Source organism: Crassostrea angulata, chromosome 2 (assembly GCF_025612915.1).
Source record: "Crassostrea angulata isolate pt1a10 chromosome 2, ASM2561291v2, whole genome shotgun sequence".
In the NCBI taxonomy this organism is placed as follows: Eukaryota; Metazoa; Mollusca; class Bivalvia; order Ostreida; family Ostreidae; genus Magallana; species Magallana angulata.
Window position 1 is genome coordinate 26,402,670 of NC_069112.1, and position 13,715 is coordinate 26,416,384.

Sequence of the window (13,715 nt, forward strand, 5' to 3'; positions counted from 1 at the left end):
TTAATTGACTTTCAAGAACTACTTTTTAATCCATTGTTTAGCTGATCAAATTTTTAAAATTATTTGAAGAGCTATATTGATTATTTTACATGAGTCATTGATGTTTTTTGTACTTTTAATGTTGGAATTGCGTGCGTTTTTTTCTTTCGTGATTGAGCGATTCTAGTAAAGCTACGTATCGAAAGCACGGACTGTACATGTATGTATGTACAAGGGCTAAGTTCAAACTTCCAAGTAGCTATACTTCTCATTACCATGGTAACTTCTTCATATATAGATCCCGAATATGGCTGTTACTTCTGTGTGGCGTTTTGACAATAAATAAATAATTTTGGGTGAGAACCTAGTAAGTTGCAAGAACTTGTGTTCGAACCCCTTGTATATTATATATACAATAAAATATGTTCAAACCAATAAATAAAAAATAAAATGCTTTTTTTTAGCGATTCATGCGTATTTTTTTCTGCAATGATTGCTACATTCGTTAACTAAATTAATCGTCAAAGACAGCATTTCATTATTTATATGTACATCTTTCTTTTAAAAGATTGATAAACTGATCGTAAAAAGTAAAACTAACTAAATTATAGTCGATGTACATCAGTATGTTATTTAAGAGCAGCAGCCAAATCGTATTTAATTAGAAATTGAGTCTGACATCATCATGGTCATTTCGTGCAGTCCGTGATTTTTCCTAGCTTGATGAAGATTTCGAGCTGTTAATAAACGAGGCGTATAGACCTCAGTCCTGTCAGTTTCTTCAGAGCTATGAATTATACAATCAATTTCCGTAAGAAATAGAGGAAAGTATACTTGGTGGATGAAAATATTTAGTGATAGAAAAGGAGGAATGACCAGATCTAGGCTCGAACCTGCGACTACTCAGTTTAATGAGCAACGCTCCAACTAGCTAGTGCTAGTAGGAGCGTGACAGTACTGAGCCTATTATATATACACTATTACAAAATAAACAGGTAAAATGCATTCTTCAGGGATTCTTAGGGCTATGATAGTAGCAAGCATATCAGGATATATACATACGTAAACTGATAACTACGGTAATGTACTTTTCTTGAATGTTAGCTACCATCATATACCGGTATGCATAACCCAAAAAAGCACTTTATTGTTTGAATAAACACAGTTGATGACTGTACTATTTATCGTACAATAGGACTGCATATATGGATAATTATATAATTCATCAGTCAAATATAAAATTTATGATTTAACTATGCTTCAATCAGCCCTAAAAGAAAAGCAGGCATTCGGTTCACATACAGTCCACAGGAATACAACAACTTTGTAGACCCCCCCCCCCCCCAATTTAACAAGTCAACGACGCCGCGGTCTTACAAGATAATCATATTGACAAAAGCATTCACCAACCACCCTTCGGTAGCAAATACATACATGATATACAGATGCCAAAACAAATACAGCATTTTAAATCATATCCTCTGTATGACTAGTGTGTTTATATGTATGAAAAACAACGAATTAAAAAAAAACAAAAAAACAAAAAACATACAAACAACACACACACAGGATAATTACAAAACACAACAGATAAATGAAGTTGTGTCTTTGATATGGTTTGAGATACACAAATCACAAGAAAAGAGAAAAAGTCAAGTTATGAAGATATATCGTTTTATTTGAACACATATTTTGCATTTTTAGCTACTGGTTATAAAACTTTTTGTAAACAGTGTTTAATATACTTTATATATTGACAACTGATATCAAATAAGGTTTGCAAATGATACAAGTTCAATGTAAAATTAAATATACACAATTTTCTACTCCCCCGTGCGTTCTCTTTTCCGAAAATCGACTCCCCCCTACGTGACCGTTACATCTGAACCGAAAATGTCTTGTTTATTCATTTATTAAGATTTGATTATTGCACCTGTAAGGTTGATCATTTGTTCGGCTGTTTCAACTGTCTGTAACCAAAGCAAGTCGTATATTTTACAAATCAAGCATATTTTGACCACCCGATAACTGTGAATTTGAAATTTGTCAAATAGTTTCGAAGTGTTTGAGACTACTAGACGCATAGAGAACTCGGACCAATGACCGACACAAAGTTTGACTATCGCTGTCTTCCGTGCGGTATCTCTTTTTTGGAAATACTTCTTATAAATACCTACCAAAGGCATGACCTAAATTCCTTCCGTCTCCGAAGCGAAGAAAATCGACTCCCCCATGCGTTGGGATCGACTCCCCCCTACTTTTTGTCGACTCCCCCGCGTTAGGGGTTGTTTACGGTGGCTTAGCACAGTGAAAATTCAAGTAATATAAAAGTCAATTATCTTGGATATGGGATAGCCCATATCTATTCTTGTTCATAAGGAGTATAATATAGCCTAAAAATGACTAGCCCCTTGAGGACTTTTTAAAAATATCCCGTAACGATTGTGAGGTACTACATGTGTAAAAAATATTTTAAAATGCGAACTAAAGTACATGTAATAGATGTATTTCGACAGATTGAAGTTAACGTTTGCATACCAGCTTAAGTTCTATAAGAACTAAATATTTGAACAATTAATAACTATTAACTCAGGCAGTCTAAAGACAGAATCACGAGACTTAAATGACCTAGATTTTTTTTCTTCATGATTTAGATGCGGGTTTTAAAAGAAATTTTAAACTCTTGATATAAAGGTCAACGAATAGAGTCACGATCTAGGACACATCCATTCGGATTCTTTTCAAAAATTAATTCTGATACTTTAACGTAGTTGATGAGCCAAGCTGCAGGAATTCAAACAACTTTTTTTAAAAGTCAAATTGAATACCTGCTGTCGCTTTAAAGTACTGTAGACTTAATCCGATTTAAATAAATGTACAGCGATGCTAGTGAGCAGTATTCATTAAAATATTTATTTGAACAAACAATCGTAATGAAACCAAATTTATCCCCTTCCCTGAAACTATGCTATATCGCTATTGTAACATTTTCCATTATTTTTTTCTGAAATATAATAACGAATCGATTCTGTTTAAAAAAAGCCAATACATTAATCATACATCAATAGCTATTTTAATTACTAAAAATTATGAAATATGAGTGCATGTAATTAGGACTCATTCTTTGAATAATTTGAGGTAATCAAATTTATACGATTGGCCGTGATGAAATCGATCATAAATCATTTCCGGCTTTATTGGATTTGATCACATCGAACCGTATTTGATCACCTCATACTATTAAAGAAATATGATGTTTTTATCCGGAAATGTCTACAATCAATGCAATTAACATGTACAGATACTACAAGGTACATGTACAACAGATACAAATACTACTTATGATGTTTCTGTTAAAAGCTATTTTGTTCTTAATATTTTGTCGACCATTATTCATTTCCATCATTTCCGTACATAAAAGCAATTGATTTGACTTTTTAATCGCAATTTTTTTTTTGGGGGGGGGGGGCGAATGTAGAAAAAAATTTTGTATAAATTTTCTTTCAAACCTTTAATTAAAAGCAGTGTAATTTTCAACGACACATGTATCTGGTTTATTCAATTTTTACGTTAAAAAAAAAAAAACAAAAAAAAAACAAAACAAAAACACCCCCCCCCCCCCAAAAAAAAAAAAAAAAAAAAAAAAAAAAAAAACCAAAAATAAAAAAACAAAACAAAAAAAAAACAAAACCCACAAGACCTACAAATAGATTGAACTGTTTTGCGTTGAAAGAAACCAAAATAGAACATGTTTGCTTTTATTCACAATAAAAAGCTCCTTCGTATCAATTTTCTAATTGAACGGGTCGCAGTGTGCAATTGAAAATCCTTAATATCAATAACTAATGACGAGTGAAAAGTTGAACAATCATAAATATTTTATGAATACATTTCATGCATTTGTTTGAAAAATCTTAAAAGAAATTGGATTTGGGTACAATATCGAATACTAGTACACATTCTGTTAAAACTATTTGATGTCATAATGATAAAAAAAAAACAACAGCTGTTCTATTCTCTCTATCTATGCTTCTTCTTTCTACGAAATTTTCCTGATCCTCAAATAAGCACTTTGATAAGACGGGAATATATACCAAATAAATACTCAGTTTGTCCTATACCCTCATACAAAATTAACTATTTCTTTAAAAGAAATTTTAATTACTTTCTTTTGGGGCAGTAGTTGTTTATTTTTTCTATCGGGGAATGGAATAAGGGTGACCGGAAATTGGTTTAGGAATGTTGATGCTAAATCTTATGTGGGAATGCCGTTTCATTCAGAATTGTTTTGCTTTTTATACTCGCTTCTTCTATCAGCCGAGATGCATTTGTGCCGTTTTCTTTTTTGTACAAAAAAAAATCTATATGTTACCAAATACAAGAAAACACGCGCTACTTATTCTAGAAGTTCCACATCTCTCCGTTCTATATCATATTTATCTCTGCGACTATTAGATTTCATTTGAATTCATCGTATGATATAGTAAAATCATAAAATCTGGATTTCTCAAATAACATTTTAATTAAGGAATGAGATACCTGCCAGGGGCCCGTTTCACAATGACTTTTTAGGGAGTTATGTACATGTATTACGGGGCGCTCTCTCCCGTACAGGACTAATACTGGGCCAACCGTGAAATTATTCTCTTGTTGTTGAATCTCATGTACTCGTATAACCTCCTACAAGCCAACACGCGATTTAGTTTTCAGACTTTTATCTAGAAGTTACATGAAATATACTTTTACGTGAGTTTGGTATGCATCAGCACCGAAGGTCTGATTCCAACTGACCATATATAATTTACAAATCCGAATTAAATATAATTAACAATAAAATTTCTCTTGCCTTATAAATTGATAATTAAAAGAAAAGCAGCATGTGATCAAAAGCATTTACTGACTATAAACGAAAAGGTTAACCACAACAACATAAAAAAACAAAAGCAAACTAGGACGGATTTCTTAAAGACGTTTGAACTACAACCGTCATGTTTACCATTGCTCGATAATTGCATGTATATAACTAGAGGAAATTAAAAAGAAAAAAAATCTTTTGACTCAGAAACCTAAAACGGAAATCAATGTTGTCTTTCTGAAGAAGAAATTATTGCGTGCCTAATTGTCTGATTTCATCTTGGGACACCGTTAGATCAATCAGTCAACGTCTAAGTTCTAAAAGGTAAGTACCTGTATCATGGTATTTTATTTCTAATTTATCGCTGTATTATCTCTTTATGTATATACTAGCATTTGTCGTTAATAAATGATTAATTTAATATTGATTTTTTTCCTATCAACATCGAAAGAAAAAAAAATTATACATTATAACATGAAAATATCTTTGCGGATTCATTTCTTATATTACCAACAAATGTTTTTTTGAATATCATTGTGAATACTCAATACATACATGCTTCATTTCATTCCAAGTGATTTTTGCTCTTCTTCACTTGGCAACGGTTGTATCTGGTCTTTGAGTTCGCACAGATTCAGTTGCGTTTAAAGAGATAATTATATTATGAGACATTGGGATTCGCCCACTCTTCAATTCACCTGCAGTACAAAGAGAGCGCAAGGGGATGAAAATTAAACGAGAGCGAATATTTTCTCGCATAAATTATATTTATGATAAAGCTTTATCATCTTTATACTGAATTTAAATGCAAATGTTATATTATAGAACAAATGTTATGCTTAATATATATATATATATATATATATATATATATATATATATATATATATATATATATATATATATATATATATATATATATTATACAATAAATACAACAACGGGTAAATATTATACAATAAATACAACAACGGTTAAAAGACAGTTGCATTGCCGTTATTGCATTATTATTTATCTGGATGTGCGGCTATGCATTATTTGATGTTTGCATACAATTAAAAAAAAGAATCCATTTTACAAGTAAGTAGATTCATAAAGAATACCTAAGGTTTTGCCTTCGAGAAACACATTTTGAATTTGTGAAGGGTTGACTTATTATTAATCGTAAATAAATATACTACTGTTATTATTTCATGTCGCACGATTACTATGTATTTTTTCTAACAAGTAGGCTAAAATTCAAACGAGAGAATAATAGAATGTACATTTAAATGTAAAAAAGCTAGAGGTACTATAATACTTGGAAGATAAACCATTTCTTTAATTGAATTAATTGTAAAACTTTGATTAGTCTTGTACATGTAGTCAACTTGTTTTTCCGCACATTTGTTTCCTATTTTTGATAACAAAAATAGCTGCATATATACTTCGACATTGATGAGAAAATAAGTTTAAGGTGAAAGAGTTCTAACGCCAAGCAAAGTTTGCCATAAATATTTGATTGGGTCTGAAATCAAATCCATCGAAACACAATGGCTTGGGGTTTTGAATTATATTAATTCATAATATATCAATCATATGCGTCATTGTAAGGATTTTTTTTTCAGATTTAGAACAAGGGTTATAGACACAAGAGAGCATTTTGGTAAATTGTGATTCGATGCAGGAAAGGTAAACAATTTTGCATTAACAAACTACCAATCAATAAACATAATCTGAGAACGGAAAGGAAAAAAAAAGGTTTCCTGAAATAATTATACGCTCCGAGGGAATAAAGGTACCAACGATCGGAAATCTTAAAACTATTGATTTTTGTGGGGTTTTTTTCTTCAACTACATGTACATTTAGAGGTCTTTTCTCATCAATAAGGTTATCTTAATCTCTTAACGGTTTGCTTTCATTTTTAGAATGTATTCTATTAAATTAAATATTTTTTTTAAAAGAACGTTAGTTAAAAACAAGATTAATAATTATACTAACTGACTTCCTCCAACATGTTTAATGACAATACACATGGTGTATCAAGTAAGTAACCTTTTTTTCAGAAGTCTGTCTAAACGTTTTAAAAACAATCAATAGTTATCATTTTGCTTTTTATCATAAGATTTTACTTAAGTTTAGATATTTATGATATAAATTTAGATATAAATTGATGTCTCATATCTAAAAATATCATTTCAGATGATTGTGGTCCACTTTTTCATCTACGTGGTCCTTGTAATACAAGGTTTGTCAGTGACTCTCTTTAAAAAAAAAAAGAACTAAACAAACAAACATAATTTTCATTATAACTTCAGATGTCTTAAACTGAATGAGATCAATAGGCTTTTTTATTTTAAGTAAGATATACACCATTGTGTAAAGAAAAAAGAAAGACTTACAGTTTTCTTTTCATGAACATAAATATATGTTTGCGTACATTTTGTCAAAACTAATATGTCTTAATTAGTTCAAGTATTTAAATCAATCTTCTACAGTTATTATCCCCACGCCAATTTTTTTTTAATGTGGTTTGACTTAAACTGACGAAAACCATTCATGCATGCCTTAATCCCCCAACGTTCAACAACTATGGAATGGAATTTTTATTCTAAATTCAGGACTACATTTTAGTGAAGCGCCACCCTCTGGCGTGGAAACGTGCTCGTTTAGACTTCAAGAAACAGATAAAGCTGGGGCTGTACCTTATAGTCCAGAAACAATACCATTGGCGGACTGCGAGCGAAGATGTTCTGATAAATTTTGGTGTACATCATTCTCTTTCGTGGATGGAACATCTGAATGTAGATTGCATAACAACCTTGAAACTGTGGATGAGCCGGGAAGTGTATATTACGTAGAAAACTGCACAACCATTTCAGGCAAGTTTGAAGGGGAAGGAGACTAAAATACGTTGCACAATAAATCAATAAATTATCATCAACTATAACTGTAAATTATATTCATATTCTTAAAAAATATGGCCGCGGTGATAATTGCGAGGGCTACCGACGGGCTCCCCCAAATATGAAATAACAAATAGCAAATGAATGACGGCCCAAATATGGCAAATCACGCACTGGGTAAACGCAAATGCGTGAACGTCATAGATAACAATTAAGATAATTATGCAAACTATGCAAACATTATTAAATAATTAAAGATAATAAAATCAATATAAAGGTAAATATGTCCAAGTTAAATGTTGTGCAAACATGCGGTAATATTGCCCGAGATCCATCGCTTTGAGTTATGTTTAAAATTTTAAGTACAAACATATATATACTCAATTTAATTACATCTACCCCCATCTAATATCAATGATGTCATGCACGTGTATCTATAAAAATATAATTTTATTACCAATACATTCAAATTCGACAAAAGAAATGAAAAATACGTTTATACTTTTTAACATAAAAATGACTTAGCTAAGACATTGCTTAGTTTCATTTATGTTGCGGTATCAGACATACTTAAGCAGGACTTATGTATGTCCTAAGATTCCGCCTAAGTCCTACTTATGACCCTACTTAAGTCAAAATCTTAGCATGCTTTTTGTTACGAGCCCCTGGTCAAAGCATTTTTTGTTTTGGTTGGCTAAATTATTTCATCAAATGATCTTGTACATGTAAATCATGTCAAAATTTGGCATAACATTTCCACCCTCCATATCTAGAATACCGCATAGAACAGTATCAATATATGCAGTACCTCTTTTACATCCTTAAATATTGGTGAATAAGAAATGTTTTCCCCAACAGAGAACAAAATGGTGCTGCTTAGTAAAAGAGTGAGTAGATATGAAATTTTCACAGCACAACTTCATAAACCCCGTTCATATAATCTGAAACTGACCATTAAGTGAACAACAGAAAGTTCTATGCAAGACTAGTTCTATTGTCCAAAGTTTAAAAAAAAATATATTCATCATCATGGTCAACAGGAGTACTTGATAATGTTTATTCTTAAAACAAAGAAGATAATGCTTAAAGTTGGATAATTGCCTTGTACTCTCAATGAAATGATCACGGCCCTACAGACCTCGATCAGTTCTTTCTCTCACAGAATGGGTAGTTTTCATCTAATTGTATTAGAACCTTAAAATTGTGTCTGATGACGAGATGCATACTACCTGAAATACTGCACACCCATTTCAAGTTTGATAAATCTTACGTAAAGGTTTTTTTTTTTTTATTTTCACGAGTTGTAGCTTTAGCTTTTCGCATCGATAAACACGGTACAAATTTAAAAAAAAAACCCAGCAAATCAAAGCATTTTAAAATGAAAATGTACTTAAACTATGTAATTAATAATCAAAATCTACATCATTCATCAGAAATTAAGAAATGTTTCCATTACAGCTGATACCTGCTTAGATGTATTATTTTATGACCATGGGCCACAAACAGAGGGCATAACGGACAACATATTTTCAAGTGACTTGATACTGTGTCATGAAGAGTGCAGAAACAATGAAGGATGTTTTGGGTATACGTATTATGATACCTTTTGTTCTTTAAATGGAGACAACAACTTCATAACCGGGTCACCCTGCCCTACCTGTCATTATTACGAAAAGACTTGTCAATCACGTACGTATAAAACTGTCTTAATATACTATCAAGTGTCATTCACATCTCTTGACTTTGCTAAGCATTTTATTTTCAAGCTGTTCTAACGCAAAACCAACACTTAATTATTCATTGCGGTTTTATTCAAAATTATCATTAGCATGTGAAATAATATTTTTATAATTAATATAATTAAAAAGCGAAGGCGTCATAATTTTTGAAAATCAATCAGCTCTCCTATATGTAGTTACTCTGGCAAAACGTGAGTAAAACAGTGCTTAGACCTAAGCACAATCATGTATTTATAAAAAAAACCATCACCGCTGTCAAGATTAAGTACTTGAAAGAAATTTGTTAATTCGATGTAATGTATTCAGAAGCATTGTTTTTCTAAGACATTAATTGAAAATACTCTATTCTGTGGGGTTTTTTTCGCCCTGTGTAATTTTTGCCCTCCTATACTCGCAAACAAAATCGCCCCGTAATGAATTTGCCCAGACACAGCAGTGTTTAAAGAAGTATAATTAAAGACATTTGAATTCATCTATTCTAAAATTCACCCGCTGACAACAAGGGCGAAAATAAAACGGGGGCGAATATGTCCTTGTTTAAAGTAGTCAGATATAAAGGTGTACAAAAAATTTAGAAATTTTATATAGTCGTACATTTATGTATTTCTTCGTCAAACTTCAATAAGACTTGTTTAGTTTCATTGATAACCATAGCGCTATATCTACAGCCGTGACATTTTTAATCAAGGAAATATAAATATAAGTTGGTAAAACAACTTTCCTTTTTTTTCCCAAAACTTTAGGTCTTTTTTTTCAGAATGATTAATTAGGCGTTGTTGAAATGATAAATATTTATCATCCGTAGGATACATTTTTTAGACCCCAAACCCTTATCCCCAGAAACAAAAAATAAGATAAACGATGGAAAAAACCTCACATAACCAACATTTTACTTCTACATTTACTTTTTGTGTATATATATTGTGTGGGTGTTAGGTACTTGTTAGAAATTTCATGATATATTTTATAATAATCGAGTGAATTTAGCACAAGTGCAGTTTAATATTGAATATACATATTAGGCAATCAACTTTTCATAAAACACTGATAATTTATTTCATAATTTGTGTTTGCTTTTGATGGTAACAATACAACACAATCCACCTATAACTGCTCCAATACACTTTTCCTTGATCATGGGATCCAGACGACTAGTATCACAGTTTTTAATGTATTTTCCACAGCATGGGAGTGGGAATGGCATAACACTTGCAGAGACGATTATGCATGTTTGGGGTATACCTATCGCGTGGACTACTGGATATGTTCTCTCAGTCACGATAGAATCTCGCTTGATGCTTTCCCGTGCAATGTATGCAATTTCTTCGAGAAGACATGCCATTTAAGATGTTTAGAGCGGTTTTTTCTTATACGAGTGGTGTATAATACCCATGTGTTAAACTTTCATTTTTTTAACGGATGATGTTTTATCAACAACGTCCGGTTAGAACTATATTTTACTCAACCTTCGCCTTTACGCTTCATTGAGCTAGTTTTTGAGGATTTTCTTGTAGGCCAATATTTAACATTACTATGTCTACTACAAAATTTGTTTAAAAAAACTTAGTTGAAGATAGGAAATTCAAAAAATAAAAGAAAATAGGTGTGTAGGCTTTAAAACTGCTAATCTTTTTAGCTATCAATATTTTAAATCTTGGCGAGGCGAGGAGACGCGATGAAAACTTGAAGTATACAGTACAGCTTATAGGAGAAGATCTCAACTAGATAAACAAAAATAATGTCGGAACATACGATTTGTTTGGATGAAGTGTATTAAGGTATATGAAAACACACAAGCAGGTTATAAGAGTACGACCCCATTCATGCAAGGATAAAACATTGCTGCTGGATCTGATTTTAGCAAATACTATTATACTGTTGAAAAAATCAGTGCTTACATTGCTCACTTTTACACGTTGATCTCCAGGGAAAATTCATCAATCGCAATAAACCTAAACTAAATGACAGAATTCTTTGTTCAGGTGCGATTGATATTTTTAGCAGTCCACTCTGACCAATCGCCAAAATAAGATTAGGCTCAGAATGCACATTTTTAAACCAAAAATCCCTTGAGGACTTTTTGTACCCCTGATTTTTATGCGCTGAGCGCCAATGGTCTTACTAAACAGGTATTCTTTACACTTACATTTGACCTTTTCTAAAGACAACCAGTATTCAAATAGTAGTATTTGTTGAGTATCTTGATCTAAACTAGTTTCAGTAGACCTTAGTCCTATTATATTAATCTTCGCCCAGAGTTAAAAACTTTACATGCGATCGCGTGTTCTGAGCTTCTCTTTTAGCGTATTTCGATCCCGAGGCGACAGTTGCCTATTTTTAGAAGCACTGCATGTCGAAGTAGCATCATATAATGAAGAAATAACAACATTAAAAGTTAAAGTATCAGTGTAATACTGAAGTATAAGCATGTAATGTTAAAGTATAATCGTGTAATGTTGAAGTATCAACGTGAAATGTTGAAGTATCAGCATTTCATATTAAAATATCAGCATGTAATGTTAAAATATCAGCATGTAATGGTGAAGTATCAGCATGTAACGTTAAAGTATAAGCATTTAATGACAATCATCTATATAAGGCAATTGAAGCGTTCAAAATGGTTCAATTTACACTTTGTTAAGACAAAAAGTGTTTAAAGGAAGTATATTATAGATATTCTTTTAAATTTAATTCTTAATAATTCAATCCTTCTTACCATGATCAGAAAACAGTTATTTCAAAAGAGAGACGTTAATCTGTGCAAAATATATTATTTACGTCAAGCAAAATTTCGCAGTTTGCACTAGTTTATAATAGATCGATGTGATTTGTGCAAGTGATGTTTTACAATATGGATTGGTTTTCCTAATCCTAAACAATAAAGTGTTACAACCATTTTTGATTATCAAGTGCTAAATGGTATCACACTTTGTGTAATAAAAATAAATAAATTATATTTTTAGAACCATACGATCAATATGACGACTGTTTACATGTCATGTTCACATACATGTCTGCATTTTTATGATTACATTTTTGTAAAAAAATGAAAAAAAATCACCCTTTATGATTCAATCCTTTATAATATGTGTCCGTTTTAGATTCCACAACTACACCAACTTGCGACAGTATATCATTTCATTACCATGGGCATAACACAAAGGGTAGAAACGTTTACATGGATTTTCCTTTTTCTGACAATGCATGGTGTCATGAAGAGTGCAAAAACGATGAAACATGTTTAGGGTATACGTATGAAGATGACTCACAAATATGCTTTCTAAGTAGCGATACTATGTTCATGGACACATCACCTTGTGTTTCCTGCCGTTTCTACGAAAAGACATGCCAGTCATGTATGTATAGCTTTTTGACATTAGACAAATAATAATAATAAATATCTGTATATATGTATGTGTATAGTTGCTTCTTGATATATATCCATTTAGTTATTTTAGAATGACAAACCTTATTTGAGTAAGACTATGACAAATTTGAAAATTTACTGCCTTAACCACACTCTTTCAAACACATACTATTTAATTCTCATGAAAGATAAAAAAAAAAAACTTTTTTTGAAAGAATTTTTTTCGTGTTGTAATATAATTTGACTATTTAAATATTTATATTAAAACAAATTTGAATTTTTGCTACAGGTGATTGATATTGATTGTATATTTATATACAATATTTCTTCAGATATTAAATGATGTAAAAATATGACATACACGGTCAATTTTTACCAAACATTTAGAAACGTATCCTTTTTTTCCGTCTTAGATGTCACCAACACAACCACCCAATCTTCGAACTGCTCCAATACATCATTTCTCGATCATGGGTACTGGAAGACTGGTGTGACAGTTTACAATATGTATTCCTCAATCACTGAGTCGGAATGCCGTGCCAGTTGCAGAGACGATTTCACATGTTGGGGGTTTACCTATCGTGAGGACAACATGGTTTGTTCTTTGAGTCATGATAAGATGTCACTTGATGCGTCACCCTGTGACTTGTGCCGTTTCTACGAGAAGACATGCGAACCATGTATGTATCAAACATCATAAACACCAATGAACACATTTCGTGTTTTTTTTAAACATTGGAATACTTTTTAACTCACCTGAGCTGAAAGCTCAAGTGAGTTATTCTGATCACATTTTGTCTGTCGTCCGTCTGTCCGTCTGTCCGTAAACTTTTCACATTTTCAACATCTTCTCAAGAACTACTGGGCCAATGTCAACCAAACTTGGCTC